This window comes from Pinus tabuliformis, chromosome J (assembly GCF_031772625.1).
Source record: "Pinus tabuliformis cultivar Carrire ecotype Pingquan chromosome J, CPIR1, whole genome shotgun sequence".
NCBI lineage: Eukaryota > Viridiplantae > Streptophyta > Pinopsida > Pinales > Pinaceae > Pinus > Pinus tabuliformis.
In genome coordinates, this window is record NC_142295.1 from 709,497,441 (window position 1) to 709,525,267 (window position 27,827).

The window sequence follows — 27,827 nt, forward strand, 5'->3', positions numbered from 1 at the left end:
GACTTAGGGACTCCATTAAAAATATTAATTATTTTAATATCTCCCGAACTATTTAGAATCTGCCCAAACCCTTTCTGGGTATTGGAGATATCATGTGCCTCAATCTCTCCACCAAATTTCGTTGCTAGAGCACATCTGATGCTACCCCAAATCAACATCTAAGACAAGAGCACGCTTGAGCTGAACCCAAGCATGCAAGTGTTGTTTAGCACATGAGTGTTTTTGAGCGGAGATCTCAGCCCTTGCTTTGGTGGACTTCGAGTGCCAACCCAAGGAAGGAGTTTCACCTTGCCATTTTCGCACTACCAACAGGAGGATCGAATTTCTAGGAGAGAGGCAGCTACAACTGTGCAAGGGCTGCGTAGTCTTTTGTGGGAGCATTCCGGGAGATGGAGGAGTGAGTTGGGGGTTGGGATGAAACTTTGAGTGAAGGCCTGGGGGACATTTTGAGGAGCATTGTAGCCATTTTGGAGATCGTTTGCAGCAGAAATTGCAGGTGGGTCGAATTACCCAATAGTTGAGCCATTGAGGGGAAATAGGGCCGAATTTTTGAAGTCAAGTAAAGGCCAATTCCTTCATGGTATTTTTGGGTATTTGGTGGAGAGGTTGGGTTTAATTTCCTTGAATTTTCTGAGCACCAAACAGGGCCCTAGCAGCTGATCCATTCATCCAACAACGTATTTCTAGGCATCTTCAGTGCAGAGCTTGAGCAGCAAAGCAACAGATCAGAGGAGGATGTCTTATTTGTCATTTGGGGCTTTGCTAGCTTGCCTTGAGCAAGCCCAGGTGCACTCATTCCAACACCTTATTGTTCACCCATTTTCATTAATAAAAATAGCTCAACAACGCAGTTTTGGTGCCAATTTGTGATCTAATTGTTTGTAACTGTTTTATGGTGTTTTTGCTATGTTTGCTTTGCATATTTACTGTTAATTTTCATTAGGGATATTACAACCAACTAGTTGTTGGCCCCAGTCTTTCCTCTTTTTTTTGCAACAATTACATTTATTATTTTGGTCCGGTACAAAATAGGGAAATATCTTGACTGGATATAACTAAGCTTTGAGTATCTAGTTGGAAATATAATACTTAAAAGTAATCCTATGGAAATATGGGAGATGGATAATGAAATTGAATTGATTTCTCTTCCATATAATCCAATCTCTTATTTTAGTTAAAGAGTCATGGAAAGGGCAAGTTCAGAATTGTTGATTTGGGATAGCATCGGATGTGCTCTAGCCACGAAAATTGGTGGAGAGGCTAAAGCACATGAGATCTCCAATACCCAGAAATGGTTTGGGCAGATTCTAAACAGTTTGGGAGATATTAAAATAATCAATATTTTTAATGGAGTCCCTAAGTCTAAACTTAGGGAAAATAAAATATTAATGTGAATTAATATAAAACTGTGTTAGAAGGGTCCAAAAGTCATGGATCAAGCCAGAGTTAATCTTAGCCGTTGATTAGGGACTTAATCTCGGCCGTTGAATTGTCAACGAGAAAATTATAAAAGGAGGTGTGAGGGTCATTTGGAGAACACACCGAGATGATCAAGATTTCGATTTTTTGGGGCAGGGTTTGTTGAGGAAGTCGAAAGAGTGATCAGAGTTGCAGCTAAGGGGCGGTGAATACAGAAGCAGAGAGTCAGAGATAGCACCAGGAGGATTAGCGTAGAATCTGGGAGAGAGGGACGCAGAGCCAACCAGAGGTTCACGCAGAGCTAGCGAGGGCTCATACAGAGGTAGCCAGGAGCTGCGCAGTGCCTCAGAGAGCTAGCATGGTTGACGCAAAGGCTCTAAGGGCTGACACAGTGCCTCCAGAGGTTGACGCAGGGCGAGCTAGGGTGATGCTGGGAAGACGCTGGGCCAGAAAGGGCTGACGCAGTCCCTAGAGGCTGACGTTGGGGTTTTTGTGGGGCAGATTGGAGCTGGGAGCTGTCGGAGTGTTTATCCGAGGTTTCAGCCGGAATATCTGTCTCCGAAGGAGAGGTACTACTGCCGAGATTATTCTCTGTTGGGTGAGCCAGTTTTGGCACCCAGATTGTATTATGAAATTGCTTAATAATACAAACCCTTAAATAGCTACACTGGTTTTCCTACATTGGGTTTTTCCAGGGACATTGGTCCAAAAACAACGGTGTCACTTGCGTGCTTGTTTTGTTTCCTTCAGTTGATGATCTGTATTGTGTTGAGCATGTACTTGTATTTATTTTCAGTGTTTACATGGTAAATAACTTGTTAATTAATCAAAGCAAATAGGTAGAAATAAATCATAAAAGTACAGGAAGGGTTTCTAATAGTTAGACTTAGAAATTCCAACATGGTATCAAAGCATGGTTGCAGATCACAGGAGAACAGAAGACATTAGCCGAGCAGAGCAACAGCAACAGAAAACAGCTATCTCGAGTGATAGAAGATGTTCCTAGCAGAGAAGCAACAAGGAAGGGGTGACGCAGTGCCTGGATCATCAAGTTTGAGCTAGGAAGAGGATCAGCGCAGTGGCAGAAGGGAGCAAACTCGACCTACACAGTGCTCGGTCATCTTTCTCAGTTAGGAAGGATTGACGCCCGTGGCTAGGAGGTGCGGATTTTTCTAGTGTCGGGATTACGCAGAGCCTAGAGGCTCTAACCCTCAATTTGCTGGGGCTTAGGAGGCTGTGGGTAAGTTGCAGAGTGAAGCTGGTGGGGTACTATAGTCAGAACAATACCTAACAGGGCAAGACCAAGGAGGAGGGAGTTGATGCCGAGGATTTCTAGCCAAGAAATCCAGATCAACGGTGCAACTGCACTAAGGATCAAAGTGGGGGCATCTCGACATTGGCAGAGGGGTTTCCAGGAGGGAAATCGAGGCTCAGAGGGAGTCACACCGAGAACTTCTAGAAGGGAAGTAGAGGAGCAGTGAGATGGAAGTGAACGGGGTAAGAGACTAGGACAGACTAGATGGAGCCTCAAACTTCATAGTATGGAAGGCCAAAATCTTGCTTGTTCTAGACAGGAATTGTGTCAAGCACTTCGCCTTGAAGACGATAGTGATCCTAGTTGACCCAGCTTAGAACGACAAGAATGAGGAGGCAATGGCGAGGGCCAAGAGTATCATCCTTGACGGGGTCAAGGACCAGGTAGCACCACATATTTCCGAAAAGGACACGACAAATGAGATGTAGGAGGCCCTAAAGAAATTGTACCAGCATAAATAGAGAGGCAGAGATAATACCAAGAGGATCAACGCAGAAGCTGGGAGAGAGGGACGTAGAGCCAGCCAGAGGTTCACGTAGAGCCAGCCAGGGCTCACGGAGAGGCAGCCAGGAGCTGTGCAATGCCCCAGAGAGCCAGTGTGGTTGACGCAAAGACTCTAAAGGCTGACACAGTGCCTCTAGAGGCTGTCGCAAGGCGAGCTAGGGTGACGTTGGGCAAACGCTGGGCCAGAAAGGGCTGACACAATCCCTAGAGGCTGACGCTATGGTTTTCGTGGGGCAGATTGGAGCTAGGAGCTGTCGAAGTGTTTATCCGGGGTTTCAGCCGAAATATCTGTCTCCGAAGGAGAGGTACTACTGCCGAGACTATTCTTTGATGGGTGAGCCGGTTTTGGCACCTAGATTGTATTATGAAACTGCTTAATAATACAAACCCTCAGATAGCAGCACTGGTTTTCCCGTGTTGGGTTTTTCTGGGGACATTGGTCCAAAAACAACGGTGTCACTTGTGTGCTTTTTTTGTTTCCTTCAGTTGATCTGTAATGTGTTGAGCATGTACTTGTCTTTATTTTCAATATTTACATGGTAAATAATTTGTTAATTAATCATAACTATTGATTTGGGTTAGCATCGGATGTGCTCTAGCCACGAAAATTAGTGGAAAGGCTAAAGCACATGAGATATCCAATACCCATAAATGGTTTGGGCAGAATCTAACCATTTTGGGAGATATTAAAATAATTATTATTTTTAATGGAGTCCCTAAGTCTAAACTTAGGGAAAATAAAATATTAATGTGAATTAATATAAAACTGAGTTAGAATGGTCCAAAAGTCATGGATCAAGCCAAACCTAATCTTAGCTGTTGATTAGAGACTTAATCTTGGCCATTGAATTGTCAACAAGAAAAGTATAAGAGGAGGTTTGAGGGTCACTTGGAGAACACATCGAGTTGATCAAGATTTCGATTTTCTGGGGCAGGGTTTGCTGAAGAAGTCGAAAGAGTGATCAGAGTTGTAGCTGAGGGGCCGTGAATACAGAAGCAGAGAGGCAGAGAGGGTACTAGGACAATCAGCACAGAAGCCGGGAGGGACGCAAAGCCAGCCAGAGGCCATGCAGAGCCAGCTAGGGCCCACGTAGAGGCAGCGAGGAGCTGCGCATTACCTCAGAGAGCCAGCGTGGGTAACGCAGAGGCTCTAGAGGCTGATGCAGTGCCTCCAGAGGTTGACGCAAGGGTTATTGCGCTGACGCTGGGCTAATGCTGGGCCAGGAAGGGCTGACGCAGTCCCTAGAGGCTGATGCTGGGGTTTTGTGGGGCAGATTGGAGCTAGGAGCTTTCATGAGTGTTTATCCGGGTTTTCAACTGGAACATCTGTCTCCGACTGAGAGGTACTACTGCCGAGACTATTCTCTGTTGGGTGAGCTGATTTTGGCACCTAGATTGTATTATAAAACTGCTTAATAATTAAAACCCTTAGATAGGTACACTAGTTTTCCCGCATTGGGTTTTTCGGGGACATTGGTCCAAAAACAACGGTGTCACTTCTATGCTTGTTTTCTTTCCTTCAGTTGATGATCTGTAATATGATGAGCATGTACTTGTATTTATTTTCAGTGTTTACATGGTAAATAACTTGTTAATTAATCAGAACAAGTAAGCAGAAATAAATCAGAAAAGTACATTACTACATGAAGGGTTTCTAACAGTTAGACTTAGAAATTCCAACAAGAACAAGTAGGCAGAAATAAATCAGAAAAGTACATGAAGAGTTTCTAACGGTTATACGTAGAAATTCCAACAAAAATCAATTTCTTTCTTGAAGCCCATTGCAACTACATGAGCCCTTCCACATTCCATAGATGACCTATGGAGTAGAAAAATCTGAGTACAATCTATGGATGCTTAAACTAGCAATGCAAACAGAGAAATAATTGGTAATAATAACTAGTGAGGAAAATTCCTCACTCCACAAGCGATCCAACACTGACCTCGGCTCGAAACTGTGCAGTCTTTGCTTCTGCCTACGCAGTCACTGCATCCCTTGCTACCTCTGCGCAGTCTCTGCGTCTGCCTATTTAGTCACTGCGTCCCTCTAGCTCAGAATTGCGTCACCTCTCACTATCTTGTCAGTTGCTGTCTGGGAAACTGATTCTCCTAGCCTTTGGAACCTCTATCCAACTTCTGGCACTGAGTCTCGACTTCTCCCTAGCAAAACAAAAATCTCCTCTAGAGGGGTCTGCACTGCCTCTCTGTGGCAATCACTGCCTCTTTGTAATGTACTTGCTGGAATTGGAAAAGCTTCCTCCGACCTCACAATTGTTGCCCCTCTCACTGCTTTGACCTCACTGAATCACTTTCCGGCAACACATAGTTGTTACTTTGGAAATCGAACTCTGCAAGTGTCCTCTCCAAGCCCCATCGACTTCTTCTTATAATCCTTTGTTGAGACTTCAACGACCAAGATTAGATGTTAATTGATGGCTAGGATTAACTTGAAGTCGATTCGTGTTAGTTTCTATAAGATTCACACCATAACTTAATTTATTTTGATTAATTAGTCATATTCCCTAAGTTTAGACTGAGGAAATATTTAAAAAGCGACTAATAATCTAATTAATTCATTTCTATGTGGAATTTTCAGAAACGATTTCTGGGTTTTGGGGATCTCATGTATTCTAACCTCTCCACAAAATTTCGTGGCTAGAACACATCCGATGCTACAAAAAACTAACACTCCTTCTTAGCGAGGAATGTGTTCTAGTGTTGCTGTCCCCTGTAGCAACACCCTGTCTCTGCATCATCTCCTATCACGCTGTTGATGTTTGGTTGTTGCTGCCCACCAACTACTGCGCAACTCTGATATGTGCTGCATCTGTGCTGCTGATGACTCTACTAAATTGCTGCCAACGCTGCATCTGCAACTCTCTCTCCATCTGTTGTTGCTGCAACTGCAACATCTGCAACTAAAAAGCATCCTAAATATTAAATCAAATATGATTAGTATGATACATCTGTCACCCGAGTCTCTGACTGCTGCTAGTATTTGCGCTGTCACTGAGGCATTTGCACTGCTACTGACTTTGCACTGTGCCACTCTGCATTGTTGCGAACTCTGCACTGCGCTGCTCAGTATCTGACTGCAACTAGACTATGCATTTGTCACTCAGGCATTTGACTACATCTACTGCCACTGATCCATCCTACCACAAACTACTGTGGGCCATCGTAGCTAGGTATTGATCCATGAGGTGGACTCCTCAAGGATCTTGCCCAACTGGCACACTGGAGTCTCATACTCCTCCTCCTAGATCTAGTGCCCCACTATCTCCTTTTGAGCCTAGTCCCTGGCTGGGACTCTTCTTTTCTTTGCAACTCGCACTTCCTCCGGCAACTAGAAGTCGATCTGCTGCCCAGATTTTTATTATGGCTAACTCGCATGACCTCCTCTAGCAATCTCGTACGGTCATCCCTGCAGAGCTGCCAAACCCGTGAGATTCAAAACTGGAGAAAATAAACCTGAAAATCTCCCTCTTTCCGGTTTCTCGGCTGTTGGATCTGCGACTTGCACTCCCTTTTGGAGTGAGAATATCTTCTCACAACCACTGCCAATCTGCAATTAGAAAAAATTAGATCTCTAAAACTCGAGATCCCTGACAGAAATTTTCCCTCTGTTGTGTGCTCTTCTCTCTTCCACTCGACGTTGGCTCTGCTCTAGTGTACTGCTGCAAAACTTTTGCATCCAACTAGAGATCTGCTCATTGAAAAATCTGAGTCGCTCCCTCTACCTCTGGAATCATTCGATCTGGTAGGATCGAATTTTTCGGCCCCTCTCAGAAAAATCAAACCTCTTCAAGCAACTCGATCTCCTGGTCGAATGACTGCGCTGTCGTTGGGAATTTCGACCTGCTGCCCACAATGAGTAGCGAAATTCCTTCTTTTTCACCTCTGAGCTCTTTGGTTGATCAACTGCGCTATGATACCATGTGAAAATTTGGCTAACCCCCAATCCTACTTCAATTCTTATAATGTTTCTTCTATTTGTTAAATTAATCAAACAAATTACTTGCAGTTTCCTATGGCAAATATCGAAACAAATACACTACAACCTTCACACACACACAAGAAATAAAAATGCTGGAAGAAATAGATGCACACACACAAAATACACTGTTATTTTTGGAACAATGTCCCCGGAAAATCCCAACTTGGGAAACCCGGTGCAGCAACTGAGGGATTTGATATTATGCAGTAGTGAAAATCTGAGTACAATCTATGGATGCTTAAACTAGCAATCCAAACAGAGAAATAACTGGCAATAATAACTAGTGAGGAAAGTTTCTCACTCCATAGGCGATCCGACATTGACCTCAGCTCGAAACTGAGTCTTCCCTTGCTACCTCTGCGCATTCTCTGCGTCAGCCTACATAGTCACTGCGTCCCTCTAGCTCGGAACTGCGTCACCTCTCACTGTCTTCTCAACTGCTGTCTGGGAAACTGATTCTCCCGGCCTCTGGAACCATTATCCAAATTTTGGCATTGTGTCTCGACTTCTCCCTAGAAAAATGAAAATCTCCTCTAGAGGGCTTTGCGTTGCTTCTCTGTGGCAATCACTGCCTCTCTGCAATGTACTCATCGGAACTGGAAAAACTTCCTCTGACCTCGCTATCTCTGCCACTCTCTCACTGCTTCGACCTCACTAAATCACTTTTGGCAACACACAACGGCTACTCTGGAAATTGATCTCTCAGCAAAATCGAACTCTGCAAGTGTCCTCTCCAAGCCCCATCGACTTCTTATAATCCTTTGTTGAGACTTCAACGACCAAGATAGATCTTAATCGATGGCTAGGATTAACTTGAAGTCGATTCGTGTGAGTTTCTAGAAGTTTCACACTATAATTTAATTAATTATGATTAATTAGTCATATTCCCTAAGTTAGACTTAGGAAATATTTAAAAACTGACTAATAATCTAATTAATTCATTTCTAGGTGGAATTTCCAGAAACGATTTTTGGGTTTTGGAGATTTCGTGTATTCTAGCCTCTCCACAAAATTGCGTGGCTACAACACATCCGATGCTACAAAAACTAACAGGTTGTTGACTAGGGTAACAACCATAGGGTGTATGTTGTTATTAGGGGTGGCATCCCATAACCAATTCCCATGCTTGTATAAGGACATGGACCTATGTTATAAGAGGGAGGTGTTCAACATGCTCATACTTAGATTCCTTCTTCTTTGAAAGTTAATTGTTCTAAGGTTGTGTTGTTACTATTAGTACTTATCTTGATGACTAGGAGAATGTTGGGATGTATGCTTGTCTTTGCCGGTGGGGAAATGTTGGGGTGTATGGTTGGTCCATAGGGTGGCTACAGTTGACATGAATACTTGGTTGACATTTGGGCTTCTTGTCGCATGAATACTTGGATGAGAAGGGAACCCTCTATGGGGGTGACATTTAGAGTAGGACATTGACATTCTGTTTGTTGATATTTGGAGAGGATTGAGAATTTTTATGTTGAGGTTGTATGCGTACTTTTCTTGTTTGAGGTAGAGTTTGTTGAACCTTTGTAGAAGTACCGAGATGCATGGAGCCAAAGGGTAAAGGAATGTTGAAGAGGAGACCCAAAATATCGTTGGGCTTGTTACTGCTCAATCTAGCAAGGGCCCTAGGAGAAGTGCCTAACAGACAACTACTAGAGCAAATGGCAATAACAGGACAAGGACCCACTGTCACCTCAGTTGATGTCCCTTGCTCTTTATGGACTTTCACCGATGGGAGGAGTCCCGGTATGGAGGAAATGACTTGAATGATAGGATCAATGGCAAGGTATAATGTGATTTCCAAGGTCCATCAAAGGAGAGGCTCAATTAGTGGTTCAAATGCTTAAAGAAAAGCTTAAAGGCTCCCCAAGAAATACCTATGAAGGATGACCTCAAACTTAGGAATATTCAATAATGATGAATACCTAAGATCAATACTTCAAAAAATCCCTCACTTGTGATTGATGTGTTTATACTAGGGTTCAAAGTGAGGCAAGGATGGGTCATTCAATGGAAAGATCTGATTAAAGTGTGAGATTTGGGAAAAGTTTGGGTGACTTTCCACGAAAAACCTTTGAGAGAAATACTATAAGAGACTAAGGGTTGAGAGATATATTGTGGTAAAGGCTTATCCAATGATCACCTATAGTTAAGAGAAAAGCTTTTGAATGATGAACTACAAAGTGCAAACCTTTCAAGAAATCTCCAAGTCAAAGCAACTTCAAGGGTTCCCTCTCGGTGTGATAGCTAGGGCATCAATTTATTTGAAATTCCACCATCAGAATTCATTCAAAACTAGAGGATGCCTAGAGGAGACATAAATGAAGAAACTTGTTTGGACAAAATCCTAAAATTCCTCTTCCCTAAAGTTTCACACCAAGCCGTAGAAAATCTCCTTATCCTTAGGGGACAAAGAAAAGAGGAAGAAAAGAGGTGAAAGAATGATATTTTGTTAAGTTAATGTGATCACCAAGGATTTAGGACTAGTGCCTAGCTATTGGGAAGATTGGAGTCGAACTGATCAAGATTTAGGAACTTCGCTCTTCAAGGAGGCCTAAAGAAGCAGCTACGCTCTCTATGGATGCAACTTCACAACAAATTTAGACTTTTATACTTCGATATGCAAGATTTGATGGAGTTTCAAGGTAAAAGGTGCACAACCTACCCCTAGGAAAATTCGTTCTTCTTGCCAAGATCAATAACATATGCAATGCGCCAAGATTACAAGTGTTTCATAAATTTGCATTAATTTTAGGTGACAAGTAAAATCATGACATAACATTCCATACATTAGACATGAAACATTATGAAATTTGCATGAAAAGAGCACTTACAAGTGTTATAAGGACCAAACCAGACTGGCCAATTCAGACTAGTCCAACCATTTTGAGGCAAAAACCGGTTTGAACCGACGACTTGAATTGTTTTTGTCCGGTTTGGTATGGTAAATCCACGCAAAATGCGACAAGTGGGGCTTGTTTTTCTTTTTTCTTTTAATGTTTGCCTTAGATGGGCACTAGCCCAGAATAGGTGCCTAATATTCAAGCATATGACCCTATTATTGTTATGCATTTCATGGTAATCTTAAATTCTTAAAGTAAAAGTGACATTCTCCTTTATCTTTCATTTTCATCTTTTTACTTAGATTTTTAATATTACCATGAAATGACTCAAGATGTTTGAGAGTGGCTTTGACCTCATTAGATTTCATATGTAGAAAGTAGAATTTTAGATCTCACTCAAAATCCAGCAGACTTAACGGTTTTCTAGGATTTCAAGATTGGAGGGATCGCAATGCTACATTGGATTTTCTCATGTATGAGGGTATGGAACTAGTATTTAATCAAGAGCACCAAGCCCTCTATGTACCTTGATCTTAGTGACATTGGTTGTTGAACTCCTATATCACGAGCCTACTAAAAAGAATATCAATCACTCAAACCAAATCTTGACTTGACATGCTATGATTTTTCTTTTTTATTTTAATTCTTAGAGGGTGATATTGATGATGAAGATTCCAATATAAGTAATGATTTTGATGATATGTAGGTATTTGTTGTAGTGTAAGTTTTTTTGATGCTAGAGGCCATGTGGAGCTTGTTTGCTGATGTATTTTCAATTTAGAGATGGATTGCACTCAGTGCTATTTTAGTTATGTGCACCCTTACATGCTATATAAATGAGAAATTTTGTTTTTTTGTGTATAAATGGTTTGGATTCATATGGATGCACACGAATAAATATGTTTTCTTTAAAATTTGAATATTTCATGTGTTTTTGGTTCACTGGTTTTTTGGTCTGGTTTGTTTACCAGTTTCCGTACGACTCTGACCAGTTCTTGGTCCGGGGGCTCTAACTGGTTCAATGACCGGCCCGGTTATGATAACTATGGCATTTATATGAAAAAAAGAATACATCCATCCATAAAATTGCCAAATAGAAGCTCCAAGAGTGTAATATCCCCAATTTTGTGAGCATGGGAGTCACTAAGGAATTTTGCCCAATTTTAGTAATATTAATTTAAAAGGGGAAAATATTATTGGAGAAATGTGGTAAGTATTATTTTATTGGAGAATAGCAGCAAATTATTATTTTATTAAATGGTGGCAAAAGTAACTTAGTGGAAAATGGCCCCACTAATAAAATAATATTAAAAGAGGAGTCAAGAAGCATGAGGAGAAATTATAAAATGAGGATGGACTCATTTTGTGTATTATCTTTTGGCTATTACACTTCATATTTCACCTTCTCTTGGCATTGTTTAGCACAAGGGCCAAAGTGTTGTTTAGTACCATGAATTCCAAGCGGAATTCCACCCTCATTACAGAGAACTTCGAGTGTCTCCCTAGTGAGGAAATGTAATGTCCCAAACTAGGAAAAACAGTGCTATGGAAAGCAGACAATAAAAACAACACCATAAAATTGAAACATTCAGTGCGCACCCATAGAAAATTTAGAAATAACCATCAGTTGAGCCATTTTATTATAATTTGGGAGAAAAGTACAATAATGTGAAAGAGTATGCAGGGACAACAGTAGCACAGATGCAACATTTGTGAAGTAGCTGGCGGGCAATGATGTCAGACATCAGCAGCGTAGAGGGAGATGTTACAGAGTCAGGGTGATGCTTCAGCAGGTTGCGTTACTAAAGCACATTCCTCGCTAAGAGGGAGTGTTGATTTATGATAGCATCGGATGTGATCTAAGCCTCAAAATTTGCAGGGAGGCTAGGACACATGTATTCCTAAATACCCAGAAATCGTTTTGGGAAATTCCACCTGGAGACAATTTTATTAAAATAATTAATTATTTTTAATGGATGCCTAAGTCTAAACTTAGGAAATTAAAATAATTAAAGGGTATTAATTAAACTGGGTGTGAAACTTCTAGAAGAAGACGAGGATAAAGCCAAAATGATCTAAGCCATTGATTAGAATCTAATCTGGTCCATTGATTGATCAACGAGAGGATTATAAAAAGGACTTTGATGGGCATTCGGAAAAACTCAGTTGCCCAAGTAGATCAATTTTTTGACTGGCTGAAGTTTTGCAAAAGGAAATCGAATCAAAGGGCAAGTTGTAGGTGAGAGAGAGAGAGGGTATTAGCAATAGTCGAGAGTGCAGGGAGCGGCAGGAAGAGGTAGCGCAAAAGAGGGACGCAGATCACCCACGCAAAGGCAGTGACGCAGGGAAAACGTAGTCACTATGCAGAGGGTGACACAGTGTGGCTAGCGTGAGGGAAACAGGTCCTCTCAAGTGTCAAAAATTCACTATGGAGTGGAGAAATTTGTTTGTAAAATTTCTCTCAGTGATTCTTCTTCTATTATGCTATCTGTAGATTGTACATGAGATTTTGCTGAAGAATAATAAAAGAAACCCTCATCTACTGCATAGGTTTTCCCACATTGAGTTTTTCCGGGTACAATTGTCCAAAAATAACTGCGTTAATGTGTTATTGTTGTGCTAGTATTTTCCGTACATTTTTTTTTTTTTTTTTTTTTGCAGTAATTAATTTGTGAAGACTGTAGTGTGTGTATTTTGATATTTGCCGTAGATAATTGCATATAATTTGTTTCAGTAAATTAACAAATAGAAGAAATATTATCAGTGGTTGCAGTAGGATTTGGAATTTCTAGATTTTCACACTCCTTTGTGTATTCTTCTTGTTATAACATTCTTCATCTAATAAAGTTAAGCAACCTACCTGGGATGTTATCTTAACATTGTAGTGTTGTGGTTTCTTAATATAGGATGTTGTTGTTCCTTGATATATTTTATTTTCTTAAGGGTTTGGATAAATGTTGATAGTCTATTGCTTGGGATGTTTTAAAAGGGTTGGACGTCGGACCTCAAGTTATGTTGTTACTTGATATGTTTTATTTGCTCAAGTGTTCGGCTAAATGTTGAAAATTTATTGCTTGGGATGTTTTTAGGCCATGGTTGGGCATTGGACCTCGTGCTAGTGAACTTGGTTGAAATGCTTGCAATTGTAGCTTAGGATGAAGGTACGTGGATTAAGTGAAGAGTCTACTTGCAAGTAAGCTCAAGGTGGCCAAGCCACCAAGTTTGAAGCAAGGCAGTGTTGCATGCCTTAGAGTGCCTAAAGTCAAAATTAGGTGGAAAGCCCTATGCCATATGGTAGTGACAGACACCAAGTGAATATCATTGAATTAACCAGTAAGGATATGATCTACATTTATCCATTTATTGAAATTTGAAGACTGTATTGGAAGGCAACAATTTTGCTAGGATCTTCAATTGTTAGGTGTCAGACAATCACGAGTATTTGATTAAAATACCAAGAATGAAGGTAATTCTATCACATTATGTAATGTTCCAAACTAGGAAAAATAGTACTATGCAAAGCGAACAATAAAAACAACAACATAAAATTAAATTAGACCATTAGACCACAGAATTGGCAACCAAACTGCGTTGTCTACTCATTTTATTAAATGGAAAGAGGTGTACAACAAGGTGCTGGAATGTGTGCACCTGGGCTTGCTCTAGGCAAGCTAGCAAAAGCCCAAAATGAACAATGGAACACCCTCCTCAAATCTGCTGGTAATCCGGCCCAAGAGTTGCGCTGTTACTGCCTAGAAAGGTGTTGCTGCCTGAAATGATCTGCTATTAGAGCCTTCCCTGTTGCTCAGAAAATTCTGGGAAATTAATCCCAGCCTCTACGCAAGAAACCCAGAATAACCCATGAAGGAATTGGCCAAATGTTGACCTTGAAATTTTGGCCCAAATTCCCCTTAGCTCCTCTAGCTGCAGGTTGAGTTAGGACCCCTGTTTGACCCCTCAAATATGCCCAGAAAGTTCTATAAAATTAGGAGTGTGATCCTTGACCAAAACCCAGAAAGGGTTTCCCTTGGTTCTAACCTTCAAAAATTGATCCTTCACAGTGTGGCCCTCCTCCAATTTCGAATTTTGTTGCTGTGAGTGATCCTGTCAATCTTTTCTCTCCCAACTCCAGCTATCCTCCTCAAATGGCCCTCCAAATGATCTCCCAGCATCCCAACTCCAAACTCCCCTGGATGGTGCTACCCCAAAGAGTCTCACTCCAATGACTGCGCAGTCATGGAGGAGATGACGCATTCCCGCGGTGATGAAATGAGAGTTGTGTGTAGGATGGCCCTCTTGTCTATAGCTGTCCTCTATACTCTTGAAAATGATGAAATGATGCTCCTGTCTTCCCAACTTTCCGGAGTGCCTCACGCCGTGACTGCGCAATCCCAGCGATGCTGTTACTCCCCTTGCTGCTGGTACTCGACTTACAGCTGCTCTAACTCGTCCCTCTGATGTTGCTACGAATAGAGATGAAGAAGAACTCCCTCCTAGGGCTGGCACTCGAAGTCCACCGAAGCAAGGGTTGAGATCTCCGCTCGGAGATACTCGTGTGCTAAACAACACAATAATCCGGCTAAGCAGCACGAGAAACTAAGATTGAGTTCAATATGTCAAAGATAAGATATCCAAATGAGGAGAGCTGCCTTCCTTATATAGATTTCGTGGAACACTTTTCCCTCTTTCTTCCCTCCATCGTGGCTCCCTCACCTAACCTTCAATTTCCTCTCCATGCAAATCAAACTAGGGAATGCGTATTCCACTAGTATGGGTGGCCCCCACATATACTTAACCACATCAAATTAACTTCTACGAAGTCTAGCCTCCTAATAAAATCGAACGGGCCCCCATCACCTCCAAAATTGGCCCCAAAATGTAGAAAATTAATACTGCTCCAAAATGTTGACCTTGAAATTTTGGCCCAAATTCCCCTTAGCTCCTCTAGCTGCAGGTTGAGTTAGGACCCCTGTTTGACCCCTCAAATATGCCCAGAAAGTTCTATAAAATTAGGAGTGTGATCCTTGACCAAAACCTAGAAAGGGTTTCCCTTGGTTCTAACCTTCAAAAATTGATCCTTCACAGTGTGGCCCTCCTCCAATTTCGAATTTTGTTGCTGTGAGTGATCCTGTCAATCTTTTCTCTCCCAACTCCAGCTATCCTCCTCAAATGGCCCTCCAAATGATCTCCCAGCATCCCAACTCCAAACTCCCCTGGATGGTGCTACCCCAAAGAGTCTCACTCCAATGACTGCGCAGTCATGGAGGAGATGACGCATTCCCGCGGTGATGAAATGAGAGTTGTGTGTAGGATGGCCCTCTTGTCTATAGCTGTCCTCTATACTCTTGAAAATGATGAAATGATGCTCCTGTCTTCCCAACTTTCCGGAGTGCCTCACGCCGTGACTGCGCAATCCCAGCGATGCTGTTACTCCCCTTGCTGCTGGTACTCGACTTACAGCTGCTCTAACTCGTCCCTCTGATGTTGCTACGAATAGAGATGAAGAAGAACTCCCTCCTAGGGCTGGCACTCGAAGTCCACCGAAGCAAGGGTTGAGATCTCCGCTCGGAGATACTCTTGTGCTAAACAACACAATAATCCGGCTAAGCAGCACGAGAAACTAAGATTGAGTTCAATATGTCAAAGATAAGATATCCAAATGAGGAGAGCTGCCTTCCTTATATAGATTTCGTGGAACACTTTTCCCTCTTTCTTCCCTCCATCGTGGCTCCCTCACCTAACCTTCAATTTCCTCTCCATGCAAATCAAACTAGGGAATGCGTATTCCACTAGTATGGGTGGCCCCCACATATACTTAACCACATCAAATTAACTTCTACGAAGTCTAGCCTCCTAATAAAATCGAACGGGCCCCCATCACCTCCAAAATTGGCCCCAAAATGTAGAAAATTAATACTGCTCCAAAATAATTTAGGAAGGGACACGACACATTACAATAGCACAAATGCCTAAAATTTAACGAAATAGGTCCAGGGAAACCATCTGACTGTAAATAAGTTTGCACATTTCTGACTTTATTAGCAAGTAATTCTATATAGAAATAAATCATATACTAAAGTTTGGATTAAGGCATGTAGAGATAAGAACAGTATTATGCTTTAGTATTTCCCAGACAAGCATAATTGCATTCTTCATATATCAAATGACAGGAAGTGATCAAGAGTAGCTTTAATGCATAGTTTGGGATAATGGCATGGTACAAAACTGAAAAATGTTTGGGTTAATGTAATACTCATAGAAGGGGTTGAAAGGACAAATCACCTATTGTTACTCATATAAATACAGGAAATTGGATAAAAAGGTACAATATCTTTCTGATAAGGTCAAGTCTATGGAACTAAATTTTCTTGGAAAACGTATGATATCTTGTATGCTGTGGATTGTAGGGTGTAAGAGAAGGGTGGTATGATGGAACAAGTATTGCATCTGCGATACTGGCAGTGGTTCTTGTGACAGGTATCCTATTTGTTTTTGTTTGTTTTCCAATATGGCTATTCCTTTAATGAGCCTGAAAACTATAACTTATGATTTGTGTACACATACTTTCTGGTACCCCTTTCAGTTATTTTCAAGGTTAGATATGCCGCCATTGTGTAGAAAGAACTTTTATCCATTTTCCCATGATCAGGGAAGTTTCAACATAATATGTTCTTTTGGGCAGCCATAAGTGATTACAGGCAATCTCTGGAATTTCAGGCTCTGAATAATGAGAAGAAAAATATTCATGTACAGGTAGTTACTAGGACCAACTCATCAAGCATGGTCAAATTGGAAAGAACCAATCATACCTGTTGGGTCATCTTTTAAATTCTATAATTTTTTGTCTTCCCATAATTGATGTGTTTCCTAACGACATCTAGTGAAATATGTCAGTTCCTTCAGAATATTGTGATAACATATTTTGGCTTGATGCAAAGAATTTAATATGCAACTGTATAATGATCAGGTTGTTCGTATGGGTCGGACATTCAGGACTTCTATATTTGAACTGGTTGTTGGAGACATTGTACCTTTAAATATTGGAGACCAGGTTGATTTTCTCTTCCTAATGTTGGTTGTTGAGTATCATTGCATTATTGTAGTAATGTAATGATTAAGAAATAACACTACATTTGAATCTGTCTTGATAGTCTAAAAGATGCTGGTGGTTATTCACATATTGTTAAGACTTCTTAAATGCCAAGTCCATTTTATATTATTTGATTATCTGCAACTGTGTATATAAATGTGGCATTAAAATCTTGAATAGCCCACCTATGTATGTAGATGGTGTTTTAAACAAGAACTCTTGAAATAATTGAAAGCATTACATTCAATTAAATAATTGAGTGGCCAAAAAAACACCATAGCATTGAGATACCAACTTGAATGCCTAATAAAAGTTGTGGACAGGCTGCATATCGTTGCACTGTTTGTCTTCAAAAACATACTATAAGCAATGCCTTTTTAAGGCCTAACATCCTGGCTACAAAGATAATGCCAAGATTTTAATGTGATTATCTCAAGTGCCATTCCCTTCTCAAGGGTTGCCTAAAACAACAGTGCTTTGAAAAGCTGTTCATTTGTAGTTAGGAACCCCATTAAAAATATTAATTATTTTAATATAATTGTCTCTGGGTGGAATTTCCCAAAACAGTTTCTGGGTTCTTTGGAATGCATGTGCCCAAGCCTCCTTGCAAAATTTGAGGCCTAGAGCACATCCGATGCTAACCCAAATCAACACTCCCTCTTAGTGAGGAATGTGCTCTAACAATACACTGCTACTGCATACTGTTTTGACTCTGAAGCATCATCCTCTGCGCTGTTGATGTCTGACATGCTATCCACCAATTACTGCGCTACTGCTGCTATTGTACTGCTACCTTTGACACTGCCACTGTCGATGCTACATTTGTACTACAACTCCCTCTCAAACACTGCATCTGCTATGCTGCTAGCACTGCCACTGTTGTAGTATCCCGTTTCCGGGATATCCCTCAAACCCAAGCAAACTCCAACCAGACACGTCCAAATGATATAATGACCAGGAAACTCAAAGTGATAAAAATAACAGTGGTACAACATATAATAATGTGAACATGAAATATAAGCAGATACTCAAGAAATGAAGAGAGAAATGCTAAGCCATTTTATTATACTAAGTAATGAAAATAGTACAAGAGGTGATCAGACAGGTAGCACCTCGACTTGTACAAGGCAAGTGAAGAAATACACTCAGAATAGCAAAGGAATGGTCTCTCTCTGAACTGCATCCAAGCTACTAGAGAACTGCCGTGTTGCTGCCACTGCTGGAAATCAAATGAGGATTTGGGGTTGTTCCCCTCCTTAGAAAATGCCGAAACTTTGGAATCAGACTCTACTCAAGAAACCAAGAAAAGCCCAAAAATATTTTCTGAAATAGCCGACCCCCGAAAATCACCCCTTTGGGGATCTATGCTGTCCCTCAAGGCTCTGTGCTGCCACTGAATAGAATCCTCCAAAACACCACTTGAAACTCTACCAAAATCCTCCAATATGCAAGGGCTGATCCCCTACTCAATCTCCCAGCTCAAATCCTCCGCAAAACCCTCAATCCGGAACTCCCACCAAAAGAACTCCGTCCCTCTCTCAAGACTGCACAGTTATCCAAAATGCTCAGTTCCTCCTCCCTCCAAAGATCAATCCTCCTGCAAAAGACCGCTGAAAACTACCTTGCCCGAGCAGGCACTCGAAGTCCCCTGAGGCTAAGGGTGAGATCTCCGAACAGAGACACTCGATGCACTAAACAGTGCTGTAGACCAGCTAAACAGCCAGCGTGCTCTAAGTTGAAGTGACTAGCTCAAATGCACATAATCGAATGACAAAATGGGGGGCTCCCCTCTCTTTTATAGCGTTGGCCTCTCTCAATCCCAAGGCCCACCTCCTCCAACGCAGTCCCTTTCTTGTTACGTGTTCCTTTCCATCTGTGCAGTCCCTCCAAGTGTCTGCATGTGTAATATTCCTAATTAGCCATGGCTAATTGGAATATTCGATTTTGCTCAATTTTTCCTTCTATAGTTATTTATAAATAAAAAGGTGAGGAAAAGGGGGACATAACTCACCTTTAGAATAAAGTCACTCCCTAGTAGCACAACGTTGTGCCTGCTCGGGCAAGGTAGTTTTCAGCAGCCTTTTGCAGGAGGATTGATCTTTGGAGGGAGGAGGAACTAAGCATTTTGGATAACTACGCAGTCTTGAGAGGGACGCAGTTCTTTTGGTGGGAGTTCTCGATTGAGGGTTTTGCGGAGGATTTGAGCTGGGAGATTGAGCAGAAGATCAACCCTTGCATATTGGAGGATTTTGGAAGAGTTTCAGGTGGAGTTTTGGAGGATTCTATTCAGTGGCAACGCAGAACCTTGAGGGACAGCATAGATCCCCAAGGGGGTGATTTTCGGGGGTCGGCTAGTTTAGAAAATATTTTTGGGTTTCTTGAGTAGAGTCTGATTCCAGAGTTTCAACATTTTCTGAGGAGGGGAACAGCCCCAAATCCTCACTTGATTTCCTGCAGTGGCAGCAGCATGACAGTTCTCCAGCAGCTTGGATGCAGTTCAGAGAGAGGCCATTCCTTGCTATTCTGAGTGTATTTCTTCACTTGCCTTGTGTAATTCGAGGTGCTACCTGTCTGATCACCTCTTGTACTCTTTCCATTACTCAGTATAATAAAATGGCATAGCATTTCTCTCTGCATTTCTTGAGTATCTGCTTATATTTCATGTTCACATTATTATATGTTGTACCACCGTTATTTTTATCACTTTGAGTTTCCCGGTCACTATATCATTTGGACGTGTTTGGTTGGAGTTTGCTTGGGTTTGAGGGATATCCTGGAAATGGGATATTATAGCGTGGGCCCCATCTCTGCGTGGTCCTTTGGCCCCCTTGGCTCCCCTTTGAGTCACAACGTTGTGCTACTAGGAAGTGACTTTATTCTAAAGGTGAGTTATGTCCCCCTTTTCCTCACCTTTTTATTTATAAATAACTATAGAAGGCAAAATTGAGCAAAATCGAATATTCCAATTAGCCATGGCTAATTAGGAATATTACAGTCTCCCCAGGCAAAATGTTGCTTGTCCTCAAGCAACTGAAGTGATGGATGCTGCAAAATTTCCTCACTCTCCCAAGTGGCATCCTCATCCGGTAAATTCTTCCACCTCACCAAGAATTCCGGGACCGTCTTGCTCCGTAGCTGCCTCTCCCTGGTACCAATAATAGCCTCTGGCTGCAACACCAAATGCCCCTCATCATCCATGGGCGGTAGCTTATTTGTCACTGTCACATGCTGTCCCAATGCCTTCTTCAGGCATGAAACATGAAAGACGTTATGAATCTTGCTGCCTTGGGGCAGCGCCAACTCATACGCAACCTGTCCAATCCTGCGTATCGCCCTGTATGGCCCATGAAAGCGGGGCTTGAGCTTTTCAGCCCCCTTCTGCTTCAGTGACGACTGTCGGTATGGCTGTAACCGTAGGTAGACCAAGTCCCATACCTCAAACTGTCTCTCCACCCGACCCTTGTCGGCATACAGCTTATGCTGGTTCTGTGTTGTAGCCATATTATCCTTGCGAGCTCGGAAAATATTCTGACTCTCTTGGATCCAAATCTTGGCTCTCGGAGCCTTGCTAGCACCAAACATCACGTCAGCAAAAGATAAGGGATGATATCCATACAAAGCATAGAATGGTGACATACCAATGGACATGTGATGTGTAGTGTTGTAGCAGTACTCCCCCAGATGCAGCCACTTCAACCATGCTTGCTGCTGCCCACTGGCATAGTTATGCAAGTAGCCCTCCAGCCACTTGTTAACTATTTCTGTCTGCTCGTCCGTCTGTGGGTGATAACTGGTACTTGGTGTCAACTCCATCCCCACCAACTGGAAAAGCTCCTGCCAAAACCCACCCATGAAACGGTTGTCCCTGTCACTGGTGATGGTCTTGGGAAGACCATGTAGCCTGAAGACCTCTCTGAAGAACAGCTCGGCCACCTATTCTGCTGTGTAGCGTGCAGATATGGCGAAAAAATGTGCGTACTTTGTCAGTCGATCAACGACGACAAAGATACAATCCTTGCCCTGCACCATGGGCAATCCTGTGATGGAGTCCATCAAAATACTCTCCCATTTCCCCTCCGGAATGGGAAGAGGATGCAATAATCCTGCGAGATGGCTCATCTCCCCCTTGTTCCTCTGGCAAACTTCGTACTCCTGGATATGTTGGAGTACGTCCTCCTTGAGGCCCCTCCACGAGAACCTCTCTCTAATGGCCCTGTAGGTTTTGGTAAACCCCTGATGGCCGGCCAATGGTGAATCATGTGATGCCTGGAGTATATTCTTCTTGAGCTGAGATCCCTCAGTCAAGAAGATCCGGTCCCTATAGTAAATGATCTCATCGATCACCCTGTACCTGTCATCCGCCGCCTGCCCATCCTGAATCTCACATGCAAACCTGTCCTTGGAGTACTCTACTAAGAGTCGAGCCCTCCAGTCTGCGTCCAAGCTCATAAGAGACAACGTGGCTGGTCCACGTGAAAGGGCATCTGCCACCACGTTGTTCTTGCCCTTGACATACTCAATTTCAAAGTCATACGCTTGGATCTTACTGATCCACTTCTGCTGCCTCTCCTGTAGCTGTTTCTGCTCAAAAAAGAACTTGAGGCTGTTGTGATTAGTCCTCACCCTGAACCTGTTGCCCACTAAATACAGCCGGAATTTGGCTAATGCATGTATGATGGTCAACATCTCCTTGTCGTATATAGAATACAACCTCTCATGCGGAAGGAGCTTCCGACTCTCAAAGGCTATAGGGTGACCTCCCTACATCAACACTGCTCCGATCCCCTCTACCGACGCATCACACTCCAAAACAAATGGCTGCGAAAAATCTGGCAGTACAAGCACTGGGCAGCTGCTCATAATCTCCTTGAGCGTGTCAAAGGCTCGCTGCGCTGTATCTAACCAACTGAATACCCCCTTCCTCGTCAGATCTGTCAGGGGTGCAACAAGCTGTGAGAAACTCTTGACGAACTTCCGGTAGTACGTACAAATGCTAATGAATCCTCGAAGTTCTGTCACGTTTCCCGGCTCCGGCCAATCTCTGATGGCCCTGATCTTTTCCTCGTGGACCCTCACTCTGTCCACCCCTATGATGTGTCCCAAGTATAACATCTCCGTCAATCCAAACTCACACTTGGAGAGTTTGGCATAGAACTGCTACTCCTCCAAGATTCGCAATACTGTCTCAATGTGCTGGAGATGCTCCTCCCAAGTCCTGCTGTAAATGAGGATATCATCAAAGAACACCAACACAAGCTTCCTTAAGTGACTGCGGAAGATGTGATTCATGCAAGACTGGAATGTAGCTGGGGAGTTGGTTAGCCCGAAGGGCATCACCAAAAACTCAAAGTGCCCATAGTGACACCTGAAGGTAGTCTTAGGAATGTCTTGCTCCCTCACGCGAATCTGATGGTACCCAGATCTCAAATCAATCTTTGAGAAGAACTGTGCTCCTCTTAACTCATCCATCAACTCATCGATCCTAGGTATGGGGTACCTGTTCTTCAGTGTCTTCTTGTTCAGGGCCCTGTAGTCAATGCTCATCCTCAATGTGCTGTCCTTCTTCTTCACCAACACCACGGAAGAAGCAAAAGGACTCGTGCTTGGCCGAATGTGCCCAAGAGCCAGCAACTCCTGAATGGCCCGCTCAATCTCATCCCGATAGGCCTTGGGATGCCTATAGGGGGTAGTAATCACTGCCTGTATGCCTTGCTCAAGCTCAATGGTGTGCTCAAACCCCCGGTCCGGTGGTTGTCCTGGCGGAATCTCCCCAAACACTGTGGCATACCGGTCAAGGATGGACTGTATCTCTGGGTGCACTGTCTGTCCTGCAGTCCTTGCCTCTGATGCACACAGCTCCACTACCCACTCTACGTCTCCCTTCCAGAAGACTGCCTCCATCTGATGAGCCGAAACAGTCTGAGGTGGATATGTATGCTGTCCTCGTATCTTCTCATGCTTCCCTGTCTTCTCATCGTCCCACTCCATCTCTAGGGTCTTCCAATCTGTCGTGACCTTCCCTAGAGTGATAAGCCACTGAACACCCAATATGATGTTGGTGTCCGGAATATCGACCACGAAAAAGTGGTTATTCAATGTGTAGGTGCCCATCGTCACAGATAACTCTGGAACATAACGAGCACACACCATGGTCTGATCTCCTGGGACCAAAACTAAAAAGCCATCAAAGCTCTCTATCTGTATACCTCTCCGCTCAACCATCTGTGAATCGATGAAGTTGTGGGTTTCCCCACTGTTAACCAAAACTGATACTCGCTGGCCACGTACTGTCCCCCGTACGCACAGCGTCAAATACTTGGGAACTCCTCGCAATGCTGCAAGGGCCCCTCCGGTAGGTGGAAAGGCTACACCACCTGCTACTGGGGGTGGAGGTGGCAAACGATCCTGCGCAGCCTGACTACCTCCTGCCTCCACATCATCCTCCTCATCCTCTTCCTCGCTGGTCTCGGAGAAGACCTCAATAAAATGTGCTTTGCCGGCAGCACATCTATGTCCCGGTGCCCACGACTCCTGACAGGTAAAGCACAACTACTTCTTCTTCAACTCCCTCCTGGCATCATCATCAAACTGTGCTTGTCCTAGATTCCTCTTTGGAGGCAGAATCCTCACATGCTTCCCCTTAGGCTGGAAAGCCTGTCTCTGGGGGTAAGGTGTCCGGGTCCTGGGTAAGGCATCCTGTAAGTCCCGGGTCTTGCTAATAGCATCCTGGAGTGTGGCTGGTCTAGTGGACCTGACTAGACCCTGAAGTGGCTCTGCTAACCCCTCAACATACATGTAGATCCTCCGTGCCGTGGATAGATCGGGCACCATTACTAAAACCCTCAAGAAGTCTGCAATGTAGGTCTCTGGGTTTCCGGTCTGTTTGAGCCTCGTCAGCTCAACAAAACGCTGTTTCGGATCCCTCTGGTCGAACCTCTCTATCAGTCTCCTGGTGAAATCGGCATATGTCGTCACCGTGGAGTGTCCGAGTGTAATCAACTCGTGGAACCACTAGTCCTGGGCCTCACCATCCAAATGTAATGTCGCCACCTTGATGGCCTCTGTCTCCGACATCTGGTTAAACTGGAAATAGATGTCCAGCTTCTCCACCCAAGACTTTGCCGAACTGTTTGATGAACCATCAAATGTAGGCAAGTGAAATCTACTAGCTGTGTGGTGGGTGTCTCCATCATGATAATGCCAGTATCCTCTGTGATGGTCGCGGTGTCTACTATCCCGCTGGAGCTGAACAAAGTCTCTGAATGAGAGTGCATCCCTGAACTCCTGCCCATAGGCCTGGTACTCCGCAAAATAATCGCCCACATGACCGGACTCTGCCTCTTGCTGTGCTTCGGCCCCTGTATCTGCTCCTAGGAAAGTGGGCATGGTAGAGCGTATAGGGGCATGTGAGGCCACCTGCTGAGTAGTATCATGCTGAGTGGCACCCTGCTTTGGCAAATGGTGAGATGCACCCAATCTCTCTCCAACCTGGAAAACTCGTGGGCTCTCACGCTGTCTAGCCTCCACTGTCGTGAATCTCTGCCCCATCACCTCGATCTGCCTCGATAGATCCTGCACTGATTTGAGGAGCATGTCCGCAAATTTCTTCCTGTCATCATCTGCCGTCGATTCCTTCCACTCTGCGTCCACCACAGGCTCATCCTGTTCTGTGTCCACCACCCGAACACAGTCTCCCTCTCCGTAGGTGTTTTCCAACCTACGCCCAGTGTCTATGTATCTCCTACCTCTGTAACATATGTAGGGCTTTTCCCCCAGTGTCATAGATTGCTAGCTCCACAGGCTGAGCCAGATCTATGCTCTGATACCATTGTAGTATCCCGTTTCCGGGATATCCTTCAAACCCAAGCAAAATCCAACTAGACACGTCCAAATGATATAGTGACCGGGAAACTCAAAGTGATAAAAATAACAGTGGTACAACATATAATAATGTGAACATGAAATATAAGCAGATACTCAAGAAATGCAGAGAGAAATGCTAAGCCATTTTATTATACTGAGTAATGGAAAGAGTAAAAGAGGTGATCAGACAGGTAGCACCTCAACTTGCACAAGGCAAGTGAAGAAATACACTCAGAATAGCAAAGGAATGGCCTCTCTCTGAGTTGCGTCCAAGCCGCTGGAGAATTGCCGTGCTACTACCAATGCTGGAAATCAAATGAGGATTTGGGGCTGTTCCCCTCCTCAGAAAATGTCGAAACTCTGGAATCAGACTCTACTCAAGAAACCCAGAAAAGTCCAGAAAGCTTTTCTAAAATAGCCGACCCCCGAAAATCACCCCCTTGGGGATCTACTTTGTCCCTCAAGGCTCTGCGCTGCCACCGAATAGATCCTCCAAAACTCCACCTGAAACTCTACCAAAATCCTCTAATATGCAAGGACTGATCCCCTGCTCAATCTCCCAACTCAAATCCTTCGCAAAACCCTCAATCCAGAACTCCCACCAAAAGAACTGCGTCCCTCTCTCAAGACTGCGCAGTTATCCAAAATGCTCAGTTCCTCCTCCGTCCAAAGATCAATCCTCCCGAAAAAGACTGTTGAAAACTACCTTGCTTGAGCAGGCACTCGAAGTCCCCCGGGGCTAAGGGTGAGATCTCTGAACGGAGACACTCGATGCACTAAACAGTGCTGCAGACCAGCTAAACAGCCAGCATGCTCTAAGTCGAAGTGACTAGCTCAAATGCACATGATCGAATGACAAAATGAGGAGGCTCCCCTCTCCTTTATAGCGTTGGCCTCTCTCAATCCCAAGGCCCACCTCCTCCAATGCAGTCCCTCTCTTGCCACATGTTCCTTTCCATCTGCGCAGTCCCTCCAAGTGTCTGCGTGGGCCCCATCTCTGCGTGGTCCTTTGGCCCCCTTGGCTCCCCTTTAAGTCACAATGTTGTGCTACTAGGGAGTGACTTTATTCTAAAGGTGAGTCATGTCCCCCTTTTCCTCACCTTTTTATTTATAAATAGCTATAGAAGGCAAAATTGAGTAAAATCGAATATTCCAATTAGCCATGGCTAATTAGGAATATTACAACTGCTAACACTGAATTCGTACTGCAACTCAATTGTTCAGAGAAGCACTGAAAACACCCAAAACTGGACAAGTACCTAGTGGATACTTCTCGGTGCTGAAATCTTGACTGCTGCTAGTCCTACGCTGCCTTTGAAGCCACTGCGTTGCTGAAGCTCTCCAATGTGCCTCCTCACACTGCTGCCTCTCTGCTCTGCGCTGCTCACACTTTGGCTATACTAATCACTGCATCTGTCGAATCAACACTCCATGGCACCAACTGAAGCTCCACCATCCCACTACTACTGATCATGGGCTCTCGTAGCAAGGTGATGATCCAAGAGGTGGGCTCCTTAAGGATCCTGCCCATCTGTAGATCTATTGAACTACAATTCTATATCAGCCCACCTCCCTCCTAGAGGTATTTCGGCTGTCATGGAAAACGCCTCCTCGATCTTCGTGGGTGCAACCTTCTGATCGTGTTTCTCATCTTTGTCCTTCTTCTTGAGAGAACACTGTGTTGCATAGTGACCCATTTCACCACACCTGAATCATTTTATCTTCAAGATGTTCTTCTTCTGCCTCCGCTGCTCCTGCTACCCCTTGGATGCAACCGATGCATTCTAATCCTTCTCCTTGGTCTTCGACCGACTGTTGCTTCTTCTGTCAAGCTTACACTCGACTAGATCTCTCCTCAGCTCTTCTTGTTTGAGAGATGCCCACATCTCACCCTAATTTGGCAAAGTCACCCTACCCATGATACTCTGGACAAAGATTTGCCACTCATCTGAGACTGAATTGAGGGCTAGTCTAACCAACTCGGACCCTTGAGGTGTAGACCCCACAACTGTTAACTCATCCCATGTCTCTTGAAGCTTCGTGAGGAATGGATCCACATGTTCTCCCTTCTGCATCTGAGTAGATCTCAGCTTTTGCTCTAAGTACATCTTTCACTGCTCTGAAGATCCCCGATACAATGTGGCCAAGGCATCCCACATCTCCTTAGCGGCCCCTTTACTAGGAACGTGGCACACCACGTGATCCTTGACTCCATCCAGGATCATCCTCTTCGCCTTAGCCATCTTAGATCTGTACTTCTTCAGCGGATCTGCATCCACCAGGACAACTACCACATTATCAACATAAGTCTTGAGTGCATGCTCATCTAGAAGGAAAGTCATTCTAGCATTCCAGATGGCATAGTTAGAAGCTCCGTCCAACTTGTCTTGATCCCTCAAGCCATTGGTTTCCATATCTTCTGAAAAATGTCGAACAAATCCCTCTTTCTCCCTATTGCGGAGCTCCTAGGCTACATTACACACTTCTTGATGGAGCTGGTAAGCTATTGCTCAACAAATGAGAAATATTTATTTCCTCGACAAGAAATCACTGAGGGAGTATTCCCTCACTATGCGATCTGCTGCTTCCTTCTGACGAATTTTCTAGCCAGCACTCAACTTGCAAAAAACTGTGTCCCTCTAGCTCTGCGTGGCTCTGCATATCTCCCTTTGCCTTGGCAAGTTTTTGATTTGGCAGTCTTACCTCTCTGTTCGCTCACTCAGAGAGATACACCCACTGAAATATATCCCTCCTGGCTAGAACTACGCAATCCCTCAGGGGATTTGAACTGCT

At 43.6% G+C, this 27,827-nt stretch overlaps 1 pseudogene; it reads left to right on the forward strand.

Annotated features, from left to right (window-relative positions):
* The window catches only part of LOC149228755 (calcium-transporting ATPase 5, plasma membrane-type-like), a 396,645-nt pseudogene that overhangs the window by 81,571 nt on the left and 287,247 nt on the right, over window positions 1–27,827 (forward strand).